At 40.8% G+C, this 26,404-nt stretch overlaps 1 protein-coding gene across 4 annotated transcripts in view; it reads right to left on the reverse strand.

The window, feature by feature from the left end:
* The window catches only part of SGMS2 (sphingomyelin synthase 2), a 60,640-nt gene that overhangs the window by 21,074 nt on the left and 13,162 nt on the right, over positions 1-26,404 (reverse strand). Inside the window, exon 1 of one of the 4 annotated variants that reach the window (XM_069783079.1) lies at positions 24,055-24,134. The exons of 1 other annotated variant lie outside the window; for it this stretch is intronic. The gene's annotated coding sequence lies outside the window, so the exon portion shown is untranslated. Of the gene's footprint in view, positions 1-19,548; positions 20,019-20,055; positions 20,132-24,054; positions 24,135-26,404 lie in introns of those variants that run through there. 2 more of the 4 variants (XM_069783095.1, XM_069783071.1) reach the window with 2 other exon arrangements.

A 26,404-nucleotide genomic window follows, 5' to 3' on the forward strand; every position in this document is an offset into this window, starting at 1 on the left:
TGTTCCCATGCAAATAGCTCCTTTCGTCTTCTGCATCCCCATTTGACTGCCATTTAAAAAACCCAGGTGACTGGGGGTATAGCTCTGAGATAAGTGGAAGAAAGCACATCCACATTTGGCTCTTTATGCTAGAACTTAAGAACAACAAGCAGTTTTATTTCGCTTGTTCATCATCCGATTTTCACATAAAGGTCATTTTCATATAAAGTCAGCTCACAATTGGTGTTTCTCATTCAGTACGTAGAATTTCTGTAACATTCCTCAAAATATTTTAACTTCTCTAATTTATCAAGGACTGAATAGTCATAATTTGCACAGGCCTTCCAAACAAGTAGTTCTCAACCTGCTGTTCCAAATATGAACAATACTATTGGAACAAGAGTGTCCAAAACAGTAAGACTGATCTACTCTGACATTAAGGAAAGCTACATACTCGTATACAAAGTAGAAAAGGTTTCTAGGCAGTAGTATTTTGAAATCTCATTCACTTTTGTTAAGGTTGGCTCAAACATTTGATACAGCTGTAATATACTCTTGTATTTGGTAGTTGCAGAAAAAGGGTCTATAAATAAAGTACTGCAGAAAAAACTGCACAACTGGAGATAACATGAGAGAAAGTTCTAGTGTCATATTGTTATCTATATCACAGTTAGCAGGAAACAACTGTTAGCTAGTTTGTATTTTCTTCAGTCAAATTTTTAGGATTATGGGACCAGAACTGGAAAGGAAGCTGGGTAGCCTCTACTACCTTGACAGTAATGAATAAAAACTGGCTTTTGGGAGTTTTTCTTTTTATTTTTTTATTTTTAAAAGCATTCCAGGTCTCAGTTTGTTTTTATAGTATTCTTTCTTCCATGCTATATGTATGCATCACAGCATGTAGACCATTGGGGAAAAAAAAAAACCAACAAAAAAAACAACCCCAGAAAAACCACAAAAACCAACTGCTAAACCAGATCTGATGAAAGTACATTTAGGTATGCAGAAACAGGACCGAGTTTAATAGGTTTGCTTATCATTTCTATTTCCCTACAGTAAAAATATTTTCAGAGCTGTGTTCATATTTCAGCTGTACAATGTTTATGCTTACAATATACAAATGCATGCACAAAGTGAACTGCAGTTTATCTAAAAGTTACAAGTTTATCTACATTCTCTAATAGGCTGCCAACACATTTTTTGCTCATGTGATGCTAAAGAAGTGCAAGTAAGATAAAGCTGTATTACAGAAGTACCATTCATTCAAATGTTCTCAGAACTGAGACCATCATCATATTGTCACTTGCAATAAATTTCAATTTTTATTAAAAGCATTAACTACTCATCCTGTATAGAATTCTTTTCAGTAGTAGAAATAGAGCAGATATTCCCTCTACCTCTCAAGAGGGATTTTGCAATTCTCTCATTTAGGATTACTAATGTACCAACAGAAGCTGTCTTTTAAGGCCTAAATCCCTACACTTACCCAGATAGAGGGGAAAAGTTTCAAGGTTACTGGTTATTTATTTGTACAATCCAAGTTTTACCAGTTCTGTGGAAATCTGTTTCTTTACACCTCTTAATAGTAAGAAGGATACTAGTTTCCATTTTCCTGGCATTTAATATTCAGTGTGTTCCACAGCAGTGCCAGGTTTCTGAAACAGTATGTCCCAAAAAGCACAAAAAAATATTCATTCCCACATATGTGTAAATATGTACATTAGAAATAAAATACATGCAAATTTTTTGTTAAGAGCACTCACCAGGACTACCTAAGCAAGGAAAAAAAAAAGTATCTTTGAGCTCTTTTATCATGCTGAACACTGCCGAGTAGGTTTGCCTTAATCAGGTAAAGGCATCTTCAAACTCTTCAACTCCAAAGGATCATGTTTGGCAACTAAGAGTTTGATGCCCTTTAAAGGTGCTTCGTATCCTGACACCATGACAGGCTTAGATTTTCCTCCCAGTTATTTACCCTTATCTTTTAAGAACTAAGGTCACAATATCTGTTAAGTGGCAATTATTTGTTACCTTTAGGGCTAGAGTGACACATTCTGGCAATAATCCACATGTATATCGCATAAACACATTTTTATTTACAGGTTAACAGTCTTTTCTAGAACACAGGTTTTGAGAACGGCCAGCCATATCTGTAGAACCAGAAGCACTGACGGAATAGTTCAGATGAGAAGAAACCTCAGGAGGTCTCAAGGTCTCTGGCCAGGATCAGTTACGACATCAGATTAGGTTCCTCAGTGCTTCATCCAGCTGTACCTTTAACACCTCCAAAGATGCACAACCTCTCCTGGCAGCCTGTTCCACTGCATGGTTGTTCTCGCAGTGAAAGGTTTGTTGTGGGGTTTTTGTTTGTTTTTTAATCTATTTTTTTTTTATCTACTTATTACAAATTATGCCCCTTGTGTCTCATCCTTCCACCACTGTGAAGAGCCTGGCCCCGATGTTCCTGATGACCTCCTTGTAGGTATGAAGGGGTTGCTGTTAGGTCCTCCTGAACCTTTTCTTCAGGCTGAAACAACCCAGCTCCCCCAGCCTCCCCTCACAGGGCCTGTGCTCCAGCCTCCTGACCACCCTGATGGTCCCTCCACTGGGCTTACTTCCAGTTTATGTTTTTCCTGGATCAAAGACCCAAAACAAGACATAGTATTCTAGATACAGCTAATGAGATGGGGAACCAAAGAAACCTTAGCAGATATAGTAGATATATGAATGTGGATAGGAACTGTTTAATAATTATCTAGCTTATAATGAAGTTAAAGAAGTTTCAACAGAGGTAGACATGGCCCAAGGGGATGAGAAGTGATGTTTAACACTTTCATTGTTGAGGCTGGCTGGCACACGAGATAGTCCCTGATAAGAAGCAGCAGTGACTCCAAGAACCAGCCAAGACTGACCTTGTGATTTGGACAAATGCCAAGGGACAACTGAGTCTGCCCAGGGACAGAAGGTTAAGAGTTCACCGTGAAGAAGACATACAGCCTTCATCTTCACAACCACCAGACGACCACCATAAGGAGGCACTGCGCAAGCGCAGTTGAGAGGAGACTATGGAAATGACTTCCTAGAGCTAATTTTAATATGAAGCGGGGCTAGGTAATGCCTATGTATAGGCATATTGCGAAACTCTATGTATATGTAACACTTGACTGTATAAATTTAAAGTGAACTGCCAAATCAGGCGCGTACGACTTTGGTGGAACTACCCCCCGTGCTGCCCAGCGCTGAATGAACATACCTACTTTACAATCTCATTGATTGTGGAGTCTGTGTTCCGCATGTCACTAAGAAATACTGAGCAGAGAGGAATAATCACTTCCCTATAAATACTGGCTATACTCCTATTAAATACAGCTCAGGACAGCGTTGGCTGCCTTCACTGCCAAAGCATGTTGCTAAATCCCTTTTCAACAGAGCTGAAAGAAATACTGACCTTTTTTCCAACAGGCTAAAGACTCCCTCAACTTCTTCACTCTATAAAAATGAGATTAAGAATAAGTCTTCCCACTTAATCCATCCTCTCCAAAATGAGCCTGTTTCAGTATTTCAGATCTGGACAGAAAAGTCTGCTAACCTGAATTGATACTTAAGCTCCGAATCACCTGCTTTTAATCAAAGGCAAAAAAGGTGCCTGTTTTCTAACACTGCAAAGAAATATTGGGCTTACATCCTGTTTTCTATTTATTAAAATGACTATTACACACTCTTTATAAAAGGAGTGGAAGTCACTGTACCGCCTCAGTCTTGTCAGGCAAAATAATTCCAAAAGAGTGCAAAAGAAACCTCTGGATCATCAGGCTTTTATGTAGTTTGCCATCTGAGCATCTCAGGCTTCTCACTGCTACTTGCTTTCATTCTGCTATAGCTTTGCAGACACTCTTGAAGAACCCCTATCGAAAGCGAGATTCTCCTCAAAGAGACAGCAAGGTTTAAAGATTTGTTAAGAGCACATCTGATGCCCCACATCCTTTCTAGCTCACACAAAAGTTGCAGATTACTGGCTGTGGGGTGGGGGGCCCAGCACAGAAGGCAGGAATGTTTCAGACTTATGTGAAATCCTCCACCTAATTACCGAGGACAAAGGTTGTGCTTCCTAATGGAAAGTCAGACCCAGAGATTAGTCACCACTTTCAGTACAGGGCGGTGAGGAATCACAGTGACTAATGTGTGCTTTAAAGTGACTATGCTAGAGCTTATCAGTCATCAGGCAGCTAGAAGAGGAAGTCACATACTTAGAGTAAATTTATCAGTGATACACCCTAAAAATACTTGGACAATTATCAAGAAGATAATGCCTGTCAAATTCCTACACCCCCCCCCATCCCCCCCCCCCCCCCGCCCCGTGTGCTACTCCCAAAAAGCAGAAGTGCCAACTCCAAACTCCAAAATAAGAGGTCACATTCACGAGAACATTCTCAAGTATTTCCTGCAGCAGTAGGAACCCTCTTCCTAAAAGTTTAAAGTGAGAGGACAATAACCTTAAGTCTGCAGAATATTTTACTTTTTACCTGCTAATGTTGTACAGGAATACATGCACAAGTTGTACAAACCAGACAAAAGCTATTTTAGCACTGAAATATACACAGAGGTTCATACCTTGTAACTCACATTTAACAGAAGTCAAATACAGACATTGGTCCTTGCAAGGCATATGACATTAAAGAGACAACCATTGACTGTAATCCTCATCTAGTGACAGCAGAAAGACACCACATTAATTCTAAGGACAGGGCATATTTAAAACTGATTAGTATCATGCTATAAGCTAGTTTCACATATCCCTGAGTTTGACTGGCACATTACAAATTACAGATCTCTACATAGGAGCAACACTTGCTGTGTTCAGAGGCTCAAGCAATGAAAACATCCCTTTTCAGAAACACTAGTATCTCCTTCCCCACCCCTTATCTTCAGGTAACCTGTGAATGTATTCTGATCAAAGTCTTGCCCTCTGTGCCAACACTAAAAATTTAGCACGCTACACGCTGCCAAACAAAACAGGAGTCACGAATACCTTCTCCCTCCCCACTAAAAACTCCTAGATAGTTTTCAGCTTGCTTAACTCCTATGTAGCTGCCTGAAAAGCTTCAAGAATATTAGTTAAAAGGAATGATAAAGGCACAACACATACTCTATCATTGACTGTAAACACAGATTGGCTGAAACTGATCATGAAACATGATCTGCTCCCCTATTTTGGTCTTCCCCTCTACCTTCTTGCCACAACTGCCACTTCTAACCTCACCTACCACCAAGAAGTAACAGCATAAGGATCTCACATCACAACCAACACCCACAGTAAAACAGAGATGGGAATACTCAGACCTCTTTTTCAAGCCATTTGTTCACAGGCTCAGACACCCAAATCTACATCCAGCTCACACACTGAATGTTTGCTTCCCCTCTCAACTTTTTTTTTTTTTGCAGCTTTGCATGCTACACTTTCAGAAGTAAAACCAGGTAAGTTTAATTCTAACACCAAGAAGTTAAGACTACTGAGCAATTTCAGTGAATACCATGATCAACCCACACAGAGGTTTATATAGGGGATTAAAGCAACAGCACAGAATCCTTTCCTAATACATTATGTGAGCTTCCAGTTTGCAACGACCAAAGTTATATAAAGTTTCCTATACATAACTGGGTTTCACTGAAATTCTACCCATCAAGTTTAAGCACTACACAGTTAAAACTGTTTAAAAAGTCATCACAATCTAAGCTTCCAATGCAGTCCCATGGTCTTCCTTAAACTTGTTCAAGTGTTCCACTAGCTCAAGATTTTCTATTAATAGAAAAAAAATACTTTCCACATTATGCTGACAAGAAAAACACATTTGCTTTTTATATTATTTAATTAGTCAGGGAAGAAGTCACAGTTTAGCTTTAAATCCTAAACACTTAAGTACTATGCACTTCAACACCTCCTTCTTCATTTTTGTTTCTGCCAGATTGACAAACAGAACACACATTTCCTTAGAATTATCTCTTCTGCCTGGCGCATTATCTCCCCACAACACTGGGTATCATTGTTAAATAAAGTTTCAAGAAGATGGTAACAGTGGAACAGCAGGCAAAAATAATTACAAATATCACCCAAGTTCTTTCTGTAAAACCTTTCCCAGACATTTTGCTATCTCCATTTGAGCCTCACTCTACAGGTCAGAATACTCATGTGCCAAGAATACTGTTAATGTGTTTTTACTGCCCCTCACAGAGCTACTATTTACCTCAGTACCTGACTAAACATCTCCAAAATGATTCAAACCTCCCTTCATTATTCCCTGCTAAACTGCAGCCTTTGGTAAGAAATACTTTCTATCCTCTAACTTTTAACAAGCCTGCATTGAACATCACCGCAATAACAAAATCTTTTTATTCCAAGCCTCTCAAAGCTCAGCATAGAGGCTTTTACCGTTCACAACAACCCTTTCATTTATTTTCCTTCCCCTTCTCACCTAGTAGTCTGAGAAGTTTATTGCTTTTTTGAAGCTTTTAAAAAGAATTTAGAGAACCAAGTCGGTCAAAAAGGATTTAAAGAACAAAGTTAGTGGCATTCGTCCCAAATTCCCATTTACTAGAACTGCAAGATTAAAACTATTCCTGCAAGAAAACAGCCAAGTACCATCTTCAGCATTGCTCCTAGAAAAGCCATCATTAGATTCTCTCATTGTAGCATTAGAGAACTGCTTTGTAACATCTACATCTTGTCCATGCACACACAGCATGACTACAAAGGTACAAATGAAATTAATAATCTAATCACTGAATTCTACTGATCTTATCATACTAATTGGTAAAATCTGGTGTGAAAGTAGTGAGATTACTCTGAATCTACATAGAATGCTTTTATAATACACTGTACCACATACCTCAGGTAGCCACTTCCACTCTGTAAGCTACCTCTTATGCCCAAGGGAAGCTTCTAGTCATCATTGAACCAGTTATCTTTAGAAGTAGAGGAAAGTAAACAATCACTCAAACCAATCAAGCATGAATGTGAGGTGGAAATACAAGCTGGCCTATCAAACTGTCTGCTAAATGGCATTTGTATCAGTTACAGTGTGCTGCAGCTGAATACTATTTTCCATTTATTTGTTTAAAGACTTGAACAGTAACACTACTATCACTTTAAATTTCGAGTCAAGATACTATTTCCACAGTAAAAAACACAAGCTGGAACCCAAGTCAGTTTTGACATTTGCCTCACCATCCACAAGAAATTTCAGTGCGGCAGGGGGTGACAGGCAAAAAAGAATGTGTGATCAAACAAGATGTTTCAGAAAGGACATTTGGAAAAAGTTATTTCCAAATATACTTCATAGTTCTTGGGCGCTTTTTCACATGAGGTCCTAGAGCTCTCAAACTTCTTTCTAATAGAAAGCATTTTATAAAAATTATTCAAAGAGCATTTTAAAGTATTCTTATCCCATGTCCAACCAGACATCTACATATACACTGATTTGGGAGAGGAAAGGGAGGACATAAAGAGGTGTCACATAGACTAGCTGAAATGTAGAAAGACTGTAACTACAAGCTGACGAACAGATTCTATAAACTGTTCCCCCAAAACAGCAGCCAGAACTGCAGCTGACAAAACTGTTTAAGAGAATAAAGTCAGTCTTAGACTCACCAAGACCAGTGATGTCGTGAATGTGTACTAAGTAACCATGGTGTACAGTAAATAAGTGGTGAATCAACCAATTCCACGTGATCAGTTACAGAAGTCTAAGGAAAGAACTAAGTGTTCAACTGGAAATAGAGTAATCAGTTTTAAAAGAAAAGAATGCAGAACTCAGCAAAATTAGGGCACAGTAAAAACAATTATTCTGGTCTACCAACTGGTGGCTTCTCATAAAGAAGGACATCTCATTACATATTGCTATTTCTACTGTGCTCCTGCATAAATCTTCCTCAAAAATACCAATTATGCCAAAAGAGATTTGCATATATCAGCAAGGACAGTTCACATACTGACTTCAGAAGTGACCTTCTAACTTCAGGGCATATTGACATAATCCAGGAGAATTATTTTCTAGAGCAGAACTTGAAAGCTAGACACTATAGGGGCTTGGATTTCAAGAGCTTTCATCAACATAGCACTACAGCAATCCAGGCCACTTGTTAAGGTACCTACCTAGCTAAACACAGGCCAGCACAGGGGCTTACGGAATCTAGTCTCTGCTAACATCAGCTGTTCCAGGAACTGTTGCTGCATGGCCATTTCACAGGCAGAGCCATTGCACACACCTCTGCTCTTAACTGCTCTCCTCAGGGAGAGTATCATCTGCCAGGAGTAGGACAATGCATCCAAACATCAGTGGCACCAATACTACCCTAAGAACTCACATCTATTCTAGAGACAGCAAAGGGTGTGAAGGGAAGTCTCATAGGCACTTGATCTAGAAGGTCAACCATGCCAATTTCATTGACAGTCACTGCTTTAAAGCATAGTAACTTCATAGTTTCAGAGCTGCATAACTGAAACACAGAAGATAACACTTCACACAACATGACAAGAACAATATTAAACATGTTAATACCATGCCTTGCATGACAGACTTTGTGTAGTAAGAAACACCTCCACAGTAGCAATTACAGGACTGCAAAGGAGAGAGACAAAAGCCCTCTAGACTAATGCAAAACCATTAGGAAGAAAACAAAAGACCCATGTACGTTAGGCTACAACCCAAAAATCTGAGTCATACTAAGATGTTAATGACAGCTGGGGCAGCCCAAGAAGATGGCCTGAAACATTCTACACTAATCCCACCTCATGCAATCTCTTAAAACTGCTTTATTAAGACAAGATACAAAGATGGGGCTGGTTCAGGACTTGCCATACAAGCTGCCACCCATAAAGGCTTTTTAGTTAGCTGGAAACAGAAGTGAACCTGGGTGTCGTGGTTTAACCCCAGCCAGAAACTAAGCACCATGCAGCAGCTTGCTCACTCCCCCCCATACCCAGTGGGATGGGGGAAAGAATTGGGAAAGAAAAAGTAAAACTCGTGGGTTGAGATAAAGACAGTTTAATAGGGCAGAAAGGAAGAAAATAATAACATTAACAATAATAAAATTACAATAATATTAATAGAAGAATGGGAATATACAAAACAAGTGGTGCACAATGCAACTGCTCACCAGTCACTGACCGATGCCCAGTTAGTTCCAGAGCAGTGGTCCACCCCACCCCCCCCTCCCTGGGCCAACTCCCCCCAGTTTATATACTGGGCATGACGTCCCATGGTATGGAATACCCCTTTGGCCAGTTTGCGTCAGCTGCCCTGGCTGTGTCCTGTGCCAACTTCTTGTGCACCTCCAGCCTTCTTGCTGGCTGGGCATGAGAAGCTGAAAAACCCTTGACTTAGTCTAAACATTACTTAGCAACAACTGAAAACATTAGTGTGTTATCAACATTCTTCTCATACTAAATCCCAAACTCTATACCAGCTACTAGAAAGAAAATGAACTCTATCCCAGCAGAAACCAGGACACTAGGATACCTGCAAATTCCACCCCGTGTTAAGCTGCTCCACTCCCTTCAGTGCAGCAGTAATAATTAGAGATCGTTCATGCAAACAGTCTAGGCCATGCAATTTTAACTCATATTACAGGTCAATGTTAATTTTATTTAACTGCATGAAGTCCAGTTATCTCTGTTGTATTTCTGTATAAACAAAGATAGTGGATCACAAGTTACCCATGTGTAGGGTGGGTTTTGTTGTTTTAAAAAAGAATGGAAGGAATTTATCTAAAGTCCCAGAGCCAATCTATTTTTCTCCCCCTCCTAACGCTTTGACTTTTAAGAAGTCTAAGAGTCTTTTTCTGTTAGATTTTTTTTTTAAATAACCAGAAGCTCTTTTAATAGTATGCACATATGAAAAAAGTTTGAAGAAACTGTCTAAAAACAGTCTTTACACCACAAGGGATGCTAAATGCTGCTCTGGCATAAGATACAAACTGAGTTAGAATTTTGTAGTTTAAGTCCTTCAGAAAGCAGGACCTATGCCCTACAGGAGATATATTATCCCTTCCTAAAACTTCCCAGATGAGTTCCCATCATTCAGTACCTCACTCAAGACAAAGAACACACAGGAAACAGGTTTTCTATGTAGTAGTGTTAGTATTCAAGCAAAGACTGGGAAACAAGTCAGCCTGAAAAATCACATCCAGCCTCTGAGTAAATCTGATTTCCTTTTATTTAAGATAATGCACATCGTGAGCTGTCTTAAATATTGACAACTCAGATGTGTGGATCACAAGCAGAAAAGGAGTGTCGCATCGTTTGAACAAAAACATCTTCCAAAGCCAAAAATGTTTCTCGCTACATTCCTAGGATAGCTATCCTAAAGCCCACACTCAGAGAAAGTTGTATCATCTTCAACTCTGAAATAGTTGAATTCCAACAGAGTAATTAACTATCCTAGTCTAAAAAGGACTATTCAGAGAAAGTTCTCAGCTTCCCAAAGTTTCCTCATGTCTGACAGTAAGAGTTATGAAACAGATTTGGGCAGAATTGAGACCTATTCAAGTCTGCTTCTACGGGGCAACAGCACAAGGACCATGATGGCACAAGCTGTGGTCTCTTATTCTGCAAGGAATCAGTCAGAGCAGTCACCTGAAACATCCAGGGTCAGAATTCACAGTAAAATCTCTTAAGCATGGTCAGACACCAGAACACTGAATACTCATACACACATATTAAGACACTTTCCAGCTTGAACTCAAGTTTCCACTAACCCTCAACATTTGAGCTAGAGTGGGGACTTCACAGCAGGCAATTAAAAAAAACAAACAAAAAACCAACATCCAAAACCACCAAAACCAAACCAAAAAAATAGGGAACAAGTTACTATTCAGTTTAACTATACGGACCACTTTCACCACACATACAGGAGGCAGAATAACACAAGACAAGAGGGTGCTCACATACCCACATACTTTAAAGTATAACTCCATCCTGAACTGTTAGATAAGAGGATATATGTTTGACAACTTACCAACATGAAGATCTACTTGAAATATAGCTTATCCGCAAACATACTTCATGGGCAATCGCTCTACAGATGCTGCCTGGCTAAGAGGTAAACACTGACAAAAAGGTCCTCTCAGACAAGGCTAGACTTAAGTTACATCAGACTGTACATTAAACATTAGGCCAAAACTGATTAACCAGTTTTGATGCCTTGATCTCAGGAAGAAGGTCCTGTTGAGCTAAGGTATAGGTCAATTCATGAGTACATCTGGCCTACATGCCTTCAACTCCCCAAACTGACTTGCTTCAGGTGAAGCATTTCAATCTGTTCCCTCAGACTAAGTCTGACATTTTGCTCACAATGAGTTTGTGTCAAAGATGGTGAGATTTAGCAAAGAAACAAGCAGCAGCCACATCATAGTTCAAACAATGCCCAAGAAGTTCTAAACTAAGAAAGTGGAGAGGTTTTCTAGGTGTACATGGTACTTCCAGTTCACGTACCTGGAATTATGAAGTGACAGCACTGGCCAACTAAAAAAAAAAAAAAAAAAAAGAAGCAGAGGCTGCCTTTGCTCTTCAACTCAATCTATGAACTGTCCTAGACCTATAGGACTCATGAAAAGAAGAGATAAGAGGTGTAGAAACAGAGTGTTTTAAAAGTCATAACAGCAACAAGACAAAAAAGTCATGCTAAATGACAATACATTTTCTGTCCACCAAGACTGTCTTTTATTCCAGTGAATCACGCTATTTCAAGTATACAACAACAAAAATACTGCATCCTGCAGTCTACAAGCCTTCTGATGAAAGGAGAAAGGCTTGTAACCTGATTCTAATTGAAAACACTATAGAATATCACTACAAATGCATGTGTCAGTAGATTTTTCATGTTTTATTTTCAGCAATGCATAACCAAATCATAAGCTATGTAATATCAGTCTAACATCTGCTGAGTAATACAAACCATTAAAACTGGAGTAAGCATTTTCATAATAGTAATTGTTATGGGAGATTAATCAAGATAGTAGTTCTTTGAGCAAATTTTGAGGCCTAAGTACAATACTTCTCTTGTAGGTGTCCTTATGAAAGCAATACAGACTTTGATAACCAACAACCTTTTCTGCATATTACATGCATCACAGTCAATTTTTGACTAAACTGCGTTGCCTTGAACACATGTTCTAGAAAGGCTTGCAGCGCTAAAAGCTTTGTCTGATTTCACTACAACAGGATGCAGGGGAAGAATAGGAAGAAAGCGCACACGCACGCACACTCAAAAAAAGTTGTGGGTAAGGTAAAAGAACATAGTTCTAGTGTTTGCCATTAATGCAGCACAATAGAGCAGAGAGCTCCTGCTTTCCTGCAACTCTTCTCTGCACTTCAGGCCCTTGAGGGGGAATAGTGTCCCATTTTAACTTCAGTCTTTCAGTACTGAGCTCCTCAAATGTAAGAGAGCTAAAGAGTTTAGTCCAAACCCTATAATGTTTAAGAGTTTATTTTAAACTTTCTCCAAGTCCAAATTAAGAAAAAAAAAAGAAAAAAACAGAAACTTTTTATGGGAACATTCATCCTGCAGAGTAAGACTAAGCCAGGTAGCTACTTAATCTTGTTCAGATTGTCCAATGACTAGAAAGTCGTGTACACAGGAAAGCGTACACTGCCTGTAATCTGTGAATTAAGCTTTTAAAAAAGAAACACTACATACCAATGAAAAATACTTATAGAGCAAGAAGTGTAATTATTTAGATTTGTTAGAGCTGAAAACTTCATTAGCCCAACTACTTTAGCTTTGATATTTGACAGGCATTGTGCCTTGTCCCATGGCTGGTCAGCTGAGATGTATTTCATCCATCCTACTGACTTTTACCATAGACATACACATTATTCCACCCTACTTGACATACACAAGTTGTTCTAGACAGAAAAAATGACTAATTGTCATAAATACTTATGGCTGCTTGTGCACATGAGAATAGCTTAGCCAATTTTTTATGAACTGCATAGAGGAAGCTAATGACCATGTTTACTACAAAAAAAAGCTATCCTCAGTGGAGAGAGCTTGCCATTCAGCTATATAGCACATGTAGTATTCAATTTCATGGTGGTAAATATGCTAAGATGATGATTTTAAATAATGTCTGCAAATTCAGGACACAATCACCGTAGTGGAAGGAAGTTTAAACTCATAACACTCAACTCTTCAGTAAATTGCCTTCATACTAACTTCCAAGGTCACTATGGCACCTTAGAAGGAGCAATGCCTTTAATACTTCAGAGTGAAACAGGATGCCACAGCCCTTCCTCTCAAGACTGAAGTCCATCATGGAAGTTAACATATTTCTAGGAAAACAAAAACACTGAAAAGAGTTGTTTTACTATTTTAGTGCATGATCAGTTTCAATAGTCAATACAGGATTCAAGTAATTTCAGTCAATCCTCCTTCTCACAGGACAGAAAGAAACACAGCTTCACTTTGGAGGACCACCCTTAGCTTTCTGGCACGTTTTCCACATCAAATAGAGATGTTTGGGTTTTTTTCAGAAAATTTCAAAATCACTTGAAGCTTTGTGCAAAGTATACATATGCAGTGAAACAAAATAATTCTGTGAAAACACAGCAGACTGAGCATCTGCACTTCTTCAATAACTGCAGTTGAACTGTCTTAAGTTGGCCTTGTTACTTATTAAGTAGAGCCAAATTTTGTGTTCACAATGAGCCTCTACAAGACCAAGGTGATATGCCAGAAGACAGGAATGAACTCTTGTGAGGTGACACACTCAAAATGGTATACAAAATCAGAGTGAAATCAAATGAAGACAATTTCATGCTTCTGAGAATGACACTGTAAAGAACTCTTACACAGCACCCTTACAGATTAGTACAGTATTATGAAAATAGGAAAGAATACAAGCTTTGGTAGGAATTTTGTCAGACTCCTACTACACAGAAACTAAAAGTAACATGAGTTAACTTTTTAAGCTACACCATATTGATAGTTTCTATACGCTCCTAAAATAGGTGAGTTGTCAGAAAAACTAGTAAGTACAAACTAACCCAAAGTAGTTCCATAGCAATTAATTTCTCTCAGCATTAAACAAACAAAAAAGAAATTTGCTGCAAAAATTTCAGTTTAAATGCTTTTGGTTTTATATTGAAATTGTAATACATAAATTTGAACCACAATAACTGGCAGAGAATGAAACGACAATTCTACATTAAGCATGTTTTTAGCAGTGTTAAGACAGTAATACAGCATTGCAGTTTTTAAAATGTCCTTTTGAGGCAGTGGCAGTGATGGGAACAGTTTGCTTCAATACAGTCTGTGTTCAGTCTCAAAGTGAGACATGGGCAGTGGTATTTGGCACCCTTATAAAGCACCTACAAACAGCAAGTGCTGTTTCCCATTGACAAGGTTGATGTGGGGAAAGTACCAAAAAAAAAAGCACCCACATCAGATGAGCTGTAATTACTGTAGAAATGTATTAGAACTATCAACAAGCTATAGGATTATATTGTGCCCTCCATATGAAAGACAGAATTAACAACTATGAGGCATGACCTTCTCTACTGCTGTTTCTCTTTAGCAAATTATGTCACCTAAACAAGGAGACTCTGTCTCCTTATTTAGGTCTGCTCCGCTAACCAACTGTCCAGCACTGGAGTGAACATAAGCAGGAACTTGGGTGTGTGCATAAGTAAACATTTTGTCACTTATGTACATTTCACATAACTGAAACTAATTGTGAGAAGTCATTCAGCACTCATCACACAACAGTTTAAGATCTTAGGAGGTGAAGTGGAATAAAAGCTCTAAGAAGAGAAAAACTAAGAAATGCAAACAGGTTTCAACAGAAAAAAACAATCAGTGAGAGCATGTGACTTCTTAATAAAGGACTTCTACAGATGCAAGTGTTCTATTAAAGATATATTGGGATGGTAACATATGCCAAAACACTTGCAATAAACTCAATAAAGGAAAACCATTACTTTTGCTTAAGGCTTTAAGCTAGGTCTTAGAAGATCCAGGTTCTAGACAGGCTCTGTCAGAGGCTTGTTCTTTGAGGCTGGACAGAGTCCTGCACTCTGATAGGGTTACAAACTCCCAGTTATTTTACAATTAACCAAGATTTTAAAAAGAAAAACAAACCCAACAACCAGCTTTAAGTTCTAGTATTAGAGGCATGAACAGTAGAGAGCTGCAATTAAACAAAACCAAAAAAACCCTCCCATAAGTTACACCCTACAAATGCAAACTCCAGTAAGTGACTGCCATCAGAACTAGCATAAAGATGAAAACTGAGTAAGCATACTAGTATGATTTAACCCATATTAGTACTTAAAACTTCATTCTTGGTACATTTGAGTTTACAATAGCAGCAAGACTGACCTGGGCCTCAGATATCAACAGAGACACTAGGCAAAAAGAACTTCTCTTCCAAATTAATAAAAGTTACATAACTTTACATGGGACATACTGGTTTATGACAACTGACAGGTAAACCTGCCTCAAACGTCGTATGTCACTGAAAACATTACCAACTGCCTGGGGAGTTTCTGAAAACCAGTGATTACAAACTGCTGCAGGCAGTTTGTAAATTCTCAAATGGGGGATTAGAATGAACAGCTTAAATATATTTAGCTTCCTGGTTTTGTCTTGCTCACTTTGTTTGATTTCTTTCATGATGTCCATCTCTTTCACCTTCAAAGTAACATTACTGGAATTGAAGATACACATTTAATCATCATTTGTACTCCAAACTTTTCTATTCAGGTTCAGCCACAATATGCTCACATTTTATCTAAGAAACTGACTTCAACTCTACACACTCCATTTAAGATTCCAGATCACTGCTCAAAAATAATCCTGAATGAATTTAACTATAGCCCTTCTTAAGCAAAAGTGTCCAGAAGTGCTCCGCATCAGTTCAGCTTAAGTCACCCATGTTAAGCTGATGCAACTTTCCAAAACATTCAGTGCTGCACCCCAGAGGCTCAGCATCTTTTCTCAAGGAAGAACAGGTGTACAACCCCAGTCCACTTTGCATCAGTAACCACAGACACATAAAAACACTGCAAAGCTTAGTGTGAAGCTTACTGCATTGCACAGGATTCTAGTAAGATTCAGCCTAAGGAAATCTGAATATATAGACCAAAAAAACCCAGAAGACTACAGAAGGGAGCAGCAAGAAATTAACTCTAAAAGCCAGAAATAGTAAGACACTGCTTTGTGCGGCAGCAAAGCTCACCCCTTGGAAGCCTCACAGTTCCACTGATAGCAGCAACTTAGGTTTTATTTACAAAGTTTATAAAGAGTAAGTGGGATGTCCTTGAAACTTAAACACGGCAGTTGCAAGTTAACCTACATAAACTGGGGAAGGCAAGTGAAAGAAAGACACCTGCTTTTTCAAGTGAACAGGATGTTCTTCTTTAGGGTTACACATCTGAGAAAAGGTATTTTATCTGGAAAATTAAATAGTTAAATATTGAATACATGCTTTTTTACCATAAAACTGTCTTGTCAGAGTAAATGCAATGAAGTTTTCCTGAAAAATCATGCTCAAGAATTATTTTCTTTGAGGATTGAAGACCTGAACACTGTTTTATTAAGAACCATTCTATTCACAATGATTAACTCAACAGCTTCAGATACTCTGACAAACTATTTTAATTTCTTCATCCGTACAACAGACTAGACCTCAATATTTTTTAATGCCAGACTACAAAAAAAAACAAGAGGACCCAGACTTGACACAGCATGTTTTGAAAGGGACTCAACACGGTAAGGCAGGAAGTTTTACTCAGCAAACCACAAGCATGAACCCAAGGCACAGTAATCCCTTTGTATTACAGGTACTACATGTATGTTAGAGGGCAAGTAACAGGTTTTCCTGAAGCTGATTTAGTTTTAGTATACAGTTTTGTCCTATTAAAATTGATATCAACAGCTATAAAGTAGACTTCCAAACCCAACTATATGGGTAAGAAGTACTTTATTCTTTGTATTACACACGTCCACACAAGAGCTATTCTAGAGAAGAGAAACAGCGATAAAGCAAGCAAGTGTCCTAATATAGGAGACACTTGTGGTTATTAAAGTTCTGGAGCCTCACTAAAACAGTTGGGTTCAGTATAGTTAAGAAATATCTTTCAAACAGGTGCAGAATGGACAAGACAGAGCTATCTGTGTTACATAAAACTTTCCCATCAGCAGCTCTTAAGGTCTTCAGCATCTGCTGGGACAGTGGTGCCTGGATGCCTAACATTTTAGTGTCCGCAGCATCTTCGGGGACAGTGGCGTCCATGGTACAAACAATTCTCCCAGCAGACAGAGATCTCTGAAGACAGTGGACCTAGTGTTACATTAATCTTCCCAGCATCTGTTTGGACTACTGCAATACCATAGCCATACTAAATAAAGTGTCACAGCATCTGTATTGTCCACTCCTCACAAATAGTATCAAAGAACATTGTAGGCCAATAGCCCATCAAAATTAGAAAAAAATCCAAACAGAAGATGCATGCAGTTTTGTTACAAATATCTGCATCTTCAAAGTCCATTTCTATGCAAGGAGACTTAACTGTAATGAGCCATCTCTTCAACAACCATTTTTTACTTTCTCTGGTCCTTAATAAAAACTACTCATTTTTTAAATCCATCAATCATTTCAATATTTTTTTTTTGTTTTGTTAATCCTTAAAAATCAATACACTACTTTCAAGTCTTCATAGTTTTATTTGGTATACTAATACACTGTAAATAAAGAATTCTCTGGTTTTTAGAATGAAAAATACTCGAGATGAAGTCTCTTAGCCCTCCCAAAGACAGGGAGGTGTGTGGGTGGGTTGTGGTTTTGTTTGGGTTTTTTTACTTGATAAGGAAATATGAAGTTTTTCACAATACTGCATCCATGATATAATACTTCTGATGTCTACTTATAACATTAAGTTTTGAATTCAGAAGAAAACTGGCTTATGAAAACAGGATTGTTAAGCCCTATCATTTTTGCATCTTACATTATTACAATCACAAGATGCTTTTATGATCCAGAAAAAATAGATGGTCATCAACATGTCAACCATGGCTCAATATTTAAAATTTAGGGGTATATAAAAGTCATTCTAGATTCAGATTACCAACCTAAGAGTAGAAAAGAAAAATCCACCTCTGCTCTCTTCAAGTTCTCATTTCTCCATCGTATGATTTCTGTACTGTCCTTGAAGTGAACTCAATCTCATCAGGGGCCTTCATCTACATACTATTGTCATCACCTTATAATTTCACCTAAAGTTCCCCCCTCCCTTTGATTTGTCCAAATACCCATTGTGACTGCACATATTACACAGGGTACACTTGAAGAATATTTTTCTGAAGGACAGAGACACAAGTATATGTTTCTCTAAAATCAGACATGGATTATAAATTTTTACTGAAAAGCAATGTAAATCCTATCCAAAAGGAAAAAAAAAATATGGAAGCAAGCACATTGACCTTTCTAGTAAATTAAGCCCTAGATCATTTAAGTTAGGTTAAAATAAAGAATAAGTTATTGGTTTAATAGAGAAAAAGTATCTAAGGGTATACAGTCTCCAAAAACCTGCCCTGTCAAATAACAATATACATAAGCAACTACATTGAATATAATAAAAGAAGTTTGTTTTTTAGGCAAACTATTTCATAAATGCAACTTAAAGTGAAGCTTGCCAAAACTTCTGTAAGGCCCACTGCCTCAGAAAATATTGTGCACCTGCTAAGTTTATGCTAATACCTCTACAGAAACATTCACCTATATAATTAACTGTTTATAAATTAATAGCTATTAAGGTTTGAGGCTAGATAGATATTTGATTTTCTAAGGTCTTAAAAAAATCAAATAAAAAGATTAGAAATGGATTAAACTGAACAATAGCTGGTCTACATTATTCTAGGAGTTTCATTATCTTGCCAGAAGATTATGCATTAACTACTTTTCACAAGTATTTTGAGCTAAATTTAAGCCAGAAACCATGCAACGTTAATAGAAATGTACTCTGCCACTAAGTCAAGAAGATTAGTTTTGCTGCACTTCAGGAAGTTTAAGCGTGGCTTCAACAGAGCAGACATACAGCAACAAAAAAAAAACCAAACCCCAGACCAATCAACCCTACAGCCACGCATCTTTACAACCCCATTATGATCCTTATAGTAATCCTTTATCTTCCTGAGCTGAACCCAGGCATGTTGAAGCCCCCTCCTGTCCAACTAGGTATGTGGTACTGCTCTAAGGTGTACGCACGCATCGCCCACATCAGGAACATACAATTTTTAGCAGCAGACTAAGCGCGTTCCATGCATTATGTATTTGCAAGAGAAATCAACCCAGCGGGTGCCCTCCCTAATTAGAGGGGCCTCTTCAAGAGTAAAATTAAGACTATTTTACAGGTAGAACATACATGCTCTAGAAGGGGAGGAGACCACAAGTGCAAGATTGCTCTTCCCAGCCTCCGTCCAGTTCGCACGTAGAGGTCTTCTGCGGAAGAGGCTCTCCAAGTGCCTGCCTGTGGTATGCCACGCTTTCAATCCACCTGTGCCGTTCCCAACTTACCTACTCAGCTGTCTACGCAAAAGCTCGCACTGCTGGCAGTTCCTCCTCTAAAGGCAGCGGGAAGTCTTTTTTCGAGCCTCGGGGCTCTTGGGTTCGGGCTTTGCAGTTCCTTACAGCCAGACACTCCCACCGCTGAGGTAGCCGCACGCAGAAGCAGCTAGAAAGTTTGCCACAATCTCTACCTGCCCCTGCAATCTGCTCCTCTCGCAGCCTCAGACTCTTCTCCTTCCTGGCCAAAGGGACCGGCGTTAAGGGCGTCAGCGGAGGCGACACTTCTCGGGGAGGTTTCCTGCCCGCAGCGCTACCTCAGCAGTGCCGCGCCGGGAAGCGCTCCCCCGCTGGAGGGCGGCTCCGGGGCGGGGGGCGCCGGGGGCAGCGCTCGCTCGGGGCCGCCGCCGCCGTGTTTACCGCGAGTCTCATGCTCGCCCCGAGAGCCGCACTCCTCCCTGACATCATTCATTCTCTCGCACGCGCACCCGCCCACTCCATTTCCAAACAGTGACTCACCCCGGCGCTGCTGCTACTCAGAGGCAGGGCTAGAAAAACCGGCAGGACCTCTACGGAGCCCCCGCCCGCCGCTAAAGGTGGCGGGTCCCGGCGCGGCCCCGCCCGCTCGCTCCCGGTGCCGTGTCGTCCTTCCCACCCCCCTCCCGCCTCCCCGGCCGCCACCCGCGCCTCTGCGCGCGCGCGCTGCCCGCCGCCCCGCGCGGCCGGGCCCGGCGGCGGGGCAGCCTCCTGCCGGCGCCGCCAAGCCGCCGTGACCGCGCCGGGGACGGCACCTCCTCCGCGGTACGCGAGGTCGTGGCAGGCGCAGAGATGCCGCTGCCCTTCCGCGGCTCCCGCCGGCCTCCCCTCCCTGCCCGCAGCCTCTGCCCGGATCCCGTCTGCCATGCCCACGGCCGCCCTCTCCTCCTCAAACGGCAGACGTCCCTCCCCGGCCGCGGGGGAAGCCTTAAGTTAGCTCGCAAAATGAGGTACCGACATCTGCACGCCGCACCCGTAAGACATCCGTTAAGAGACGGGCATCGCCCTCCGCCGGAGCCGCCCCGCTCCCCGGCCGGCGGGCCCTGCGCCGCGCCCCCGCCGCCAGGCCGGACCCGAGCGCCGCGGCCGCCAGCGGGGAAGGGCTTCCCGGTTACGCCGGGGGATTCGATTTCCCGAACTCGGATCTCAAGCGAAGGATGACTGTCGCTGAAACCCCCTGCTTCTCACGTGTTTCACCCCGTCTTTGGCCTTGGTTTTGCTTGGGGGTTTGGTTTTGGTTTGGTGGTTGGTTGGTTTGTTTGGGGGTTTTGGGGGGGGGGGGCAGGTGGGGGTAGGGGTGTTTTTCCTCCCTCTTTTGTTTTTAAAACAGTTCCCCATCGTTACTAGCAAACAGATTTCGTTGGAAGCCTTCCAGCGCAACAAACAAGGGATTGGCGAGGGGGAGGGAGGGGGAAAGGAGGTGTCGACTCATCCGCACCGAAACTCTTTGGCCGAGATACACCTGTCCTGCCTGGAAATCGGAAGGCTTCAGCAACGAGCACAGTCACATGAAAGACAGAAGGCCTCGTTCGCTGCCCTGGATTCAAGGAAGGCACCTGACCCTGTGTTTGTTACATCCCTGGAAAGCCCCCTTCACCCAGCTATTGGCTATTCTGCTTGGGTTGCTCACACTTTGTTTTTTTCCACAAAAGCTTGGGGGAGGGGAAGGGGGAATCTGCTTTATTCCAGCACGGGGTGGAAACATTTTCTGCACTCTCAGAGTTCTGTGGGACAGAGAAACCCTACCCTGATCTAATAGCAACAGGCAGAGTGCTGGTACAGACAGGATGCCAGGATTTTAAGTTTCCCCTCTTGCAGGCTTAACACAACTAGTATATTATAACCAGATAAACAATTCAGCTAGACGACTGCCCTTCCTCTTGCTAGGGGAACGCACATACACACCTGTAGTGCTGAATCTGTTTGAACCTCACAGCATGCTTCACTGGCTGCTCTGATTCCACCCCCCAGTAATTCCTCTAACTGGGTAAGGCATCCTTTAAAACGAATCTGAAAAAACAATAGAGGTACCATGGGCAGGGCAGGGTGTTAAAGACATACACATATGCTTAATTGCATACACTTAATTACATGCAAGTCTTCACAGAATTGAGTTTTACTTGAAGATGTTATACAGAGAGGATAATGACTGACAAGAATAACAGTTCAAGAATAGTAATAGTAATGAGAGTAAGAAAATGTATCTACAGGCAAACACACCTATAGATACAGCAAATGCTAGACAGAGCCTCCCCCCCCTTTTTTTTAAATGAAAAAAAAGCCATTTAAGGAAGAAAGGTTAAAAGGAAAGAAGGGAAAAGTTACTGGCATTTTTCTGAATTATTGAGATACAACAGTCATCTGAAACACTGCCTTTACTTTTAAATACTACTATTTGAAGCACTGCATTTGAGAGAGCAGAAAATAACAGTACCTTAGCACACTCTGTTCAAGGCTACGCTTTACATCCAGCCCTACAAGCCCATCCTTAGCACACTCTGTTCAAGGCTACGCTTTACATCCAAGCCCTACAAGCCCATCCTCACAGGTGACCTGTTGAATTCAAGTGTACAACTTGGTCACAGAGCTCCCATTGAGCTCAGAGGTACCATCTATGAAGAGCAGCTTTCAGGAGATGGTCTGTGGTCTGTAACTAATTTGGTAGCTACTGTCTGCAAGTCTTGCATAGCAACAAACTTTTGAGAGAAAGCGGCATATTTGTGAAGTCACAAAACTTGGCAGAAGCAGCACATCTCTTGATCATTACTTTAAACTAGATTAACTTCACAAGGTCCTTTTCAGACAGGAATTTTGAGGGAGAGAACTTAAGACCTGCAGAACGATGACTTATTTTATGAGGAAAAAGAAACCTCACACACATACAAAATTCCATGGGGAGCCCAACATACAAGCTGCATTGCACCCAGGGAGGTGGATGGGAGGGAAAAAGAAGAGGAGTTCTGAAGAAAAAAAAATACTGTTCCTTTCAGCTGGAACAAACCCAGCATCTTTTTCATTACTGTTTATTTTTTTCGCCTTTCATGAGATCAGCAGGGATATTATTGGAAACAGTAATTCTATAGACAAACACAGCCAGCCTGTGCATTAAAATTCTGACTATTTCCAAAGAGACACCCAGGCAGTTTTCAAAGGCAGCTACCACCAGAATCCTGCTTAGTTCTGCCCCATGGCAGAACTAAAAGCTGTAAGATGGGGTTTGTGGGGGGGAAGCAAGAACCAGATAGGAATTTCTAGTTCAAGCTGACTTTACAGTTTATAGACAGAGTAAACAGTAGTACAAAAAAAAGCCTACTTGTGTAGCCAAGCCATAGCAGACTTCCATGCAGAAGTTTCATAGGGAAGAACTATGTATCTGCGCTCAGCGTAAGTAGTTTCAGAAGTAATGAACTGTACAAGCAGACATGTTCTAATGAGCTCATGCATATTTGTAGTCTTTATTACAACTATGTTAAGGGCAGATGAAAACATACAGAGGTATTTTACACTGAATTGTCCTGTAGCCCCCCATAAGTATAGTACCTCGTAATTCTTCCCTGCTTTTTCTTCAAGTAGCATATAAATCAAGGTAGTCCTGCAAACTACTTCTATACAGGCCTAAGGTTATATTCTGTACCCTGGTTCTCACAGCAGCCCTATTATATCTATGATGGTGCTAGCTGATACTCCTACCTTGAAACAGATGAAGAAACACCAGAATGATTTATTATTCCCATCCAATTACGAAAGAATAAAGTACACTAAAGCCAAATGTACATAGAATATCAATTCATTAAGAGATCTTCATCAACATACACTTGCTAAATACTTAACAAGACCTAACAAAAATGAGTTTCACAATTTTGGAATCAGATGCATTTCAGTTGTAACATGAATTCTATGTCTCCAGCAAATTATTTTAATAAATGCACTAGTTCGTTTTCATCATCAACAGCTTTAGAACAAGGAAAAAAGCTTACCTTATAGGTTGACCATTAATGTCACTATTTTTTGGCAACTGAACAAGTAGATGAAAAGATAATCCACAAAAGAAACGGTAAGACAAGTTTTTCCATTACTACTTCATAAGCAACACAGTTCAAAAGTACACAGTACTGCCCTGCTATTGTAGGGGCTAGGACCTTAAGAAATACATTTATAAATCATCACAGCTAGCACAACCACAAGTTCAGCTGCTTAGCTAGCAAGCCCACCGTAACAAGTCAGTAGAAGCTGAACCCAAATAAATACGCAAAGAAGAATACTACCTACTATGAAGCACTAGGCTGCCAAGGCAAGCGCTGCTATACTAAACGTACAGACTTCGAAGACTTCGATTACTGCCACCACCTTGCAAGAAGACCCGTGAGCAACGAAACCTCGGTGAAGCTCACTCAGGTCAGCTGAACCCGCCTGCAATCCTCACGAGGGAAAACTCCCGAGTGAAGAAAGACCGCCGCCGCCCCCTGACTGCCCGGGGTTTACCTGCGGCCTCCTGCTCCGGCGCAGCCACTCCGCTCCCGGCCCGGCCCGTGCCCTCCCTGCCCCGCCGCCCGAGTGCCGCGGCGCCGCTGCCGCCCGCCCTTCTCAAGCTTTCAAAGGAGGCGGGAAGCGGCGGCAGGCCAATGGCGGGCGGGCGGGCGGGCAGGCGGCCCGAGGGAGAGAGCCCGCCGCGCCCCGCAGGTGCCTGTCTCCGGCTCCGGCTCCGGCTCCGGCTCCGGCTCTGGCTCTGGCGGGCCTCTATAGCTGCCTCTATAGCTGCCTCTATAGCTGCCGCGCTTAGCGAGGCGGGTCTTCGGGAACAGCCTGTCCAGCTTGGGACTGCTCGAAGCATCTCTGAAGGGTAGGGGCTTCCGCCAGCTACTCTCTTTTAATTTCCCAGACTTGCAAAACCTGCGATTATTGTTTACCGTTTCTCTAATCTTAGTACTTCGTACAGGTTATGTTCCTCAAAAATTGCTATATTAGCTGGGTTCAAAACCAAAAGCTGAGCGGAGTTAGATACTAAGTTTTCCAAAGGCTTACATTCTTGGATAATTTCAGGAAAGAAATGCTGAAGCTTTGTGGAATTTATACTCCCTTCTCATGGGAAAGAGAAAAACTGATTTAGACTACAGTGATTTTTTTTTTTTTTCTTTTTGACAAGGCAATAACGGAAAACAAACCTTGCACTTGCTCCTCAGTGTTTCACTTACATAAGCAGAAAAAACTGTATCACAAAGTTACCCTATGTTTTCCTTTGGATACTACTGGGGCAGGGGGGAGGCTGTTTGCTTGTTTGGTTTTACTAATGCTTTTAGCATTCAAACTACCTGAAATCAGACATGCTTTAGAAGCTGAGGAATAAGAGGACTGGTGCAGTTCCTTTAAACCAGTTTTCCTTATGACTGAAGCCAAAAATCGATTTTCTATCTAAAAATATATACATCCAAAATCACTGACTCCAGTTTCAGAGCTCTTCCTATACACAACAGCAGCATTTGAAGAAATGCTTTTCTTGTATGAAAGAGGGCTTCAGAAGAAATAGTAAGAGTGCAGGTACTTCCTTGACAGGGGGTGTAGGGGGGAAACGGGAGATCAGGGAACAATAAAAATAAATTCTAGTTTATTGTCTCTATCTGCAAGTTTGAAAATCAAGGTCATTCTAGGAAACTGCATCAAGCAGAAGTATAGGAAATATTCTCAACCTCTTTAGGAAAAGAGGTAACATTTTTGGAAACAACTAGTAGATCAGAAGAATGATGTCAGGCAGCTGAAAAGGCTTATTAAGGCTTTTCTGTAGCATCATAAGAATTTCTGGATATGACATTAAATGCATGAAAATTAAATGAAGACTGCTTAGCTGTAACAATTATCACAAAGTCAACTGACAGCTGACTTAGCCCATTTTCTTTGCTGCTCAGCTTTATCTTCTCTTCATGCTCCTGAATAGTCTTCTCTAACTTCTCTGGTCCCATCTTTCCCACGTAGCTTCCTTTTCATTTCTCAGCCTTAGGGTTTTTTTGCAGCAGGCCCATCTGAAGCAGAATAGTTGTGCTAAACGTTTGACTGCTAGCAACCATCCTCTTCAACAAAAACTTTCTAGGGCTTTTACCCAGTAATGCAGAACAAAAAGCCCCTAAATTTTAATACAAATTAGCAGTAGCTGAACAGGAGTTGCTCGATGATCTCTTTTTGTCTGTGTGTGCTTTTTCTATGATGGAGAATTCTATCTTATTCAGCTGGAAAGGGAGAAAAAATATAGAGGGAAAAGGAAGTAGGACTGGAATGTGAATGAGCTATCCAAAACTGCTAAGATTTACCCCTCCCCGTTGAAGTTTATGAGCAATATAATTTCTATCTCATTATCTTACATTTTAGGATTCTATTAGTATGAAGACTTTTTTTTAGCAAAAATTATTTTTAAACCTAAGCAGCTGACACAATTGCATGAGGGACAGGTGGCCTACTTAAAAAAAAAAAAGTGACTGCTCTTATCATCTGAATGTAAATTCAGTATGAAACATATGGAGAGATCTGTCATACTAGGGTAACCTCCTATCTAATCTGCTGTCCTGTCTCTGGCAGCAGCAATGCAAGAAGCTTCAGAAGAGGCATAATGGCTATATCAATAAAAGCTGGGAAAAGGACAGAAAAGAGTAAAGGATCCTTCTATTCTAGCTGCTTATCTACTTACCCTTCCAAAGTACTTGCTTTTTGTTTTCTTTCTGGCTAGCATAACAGGGGAAGCTTTTTCTCCTTCTAAATAAAAGCACCAGCAACCAACAAGTAGGGCTTAATGAAGTTGTGCACCAAACACAAACAGATTGCTGCTTTTGGTGTGATTTTTTTTCTG

The sequence above is a fragment of the Haliaeetus albicilla genome, chromosome 1, assembly GCF_947461875.1.
Source record: "Haliaeetus albicilla chromosome 1, bHalAlb1.1, whole genome shotgun sequence".
Classification (NCBI taxonomy): Eukaryota; Metazoa; Chordata; class Aves; order Accipitriformes; family Accipitridae; genus Haliaeetus; species Haliaeetus albicilla.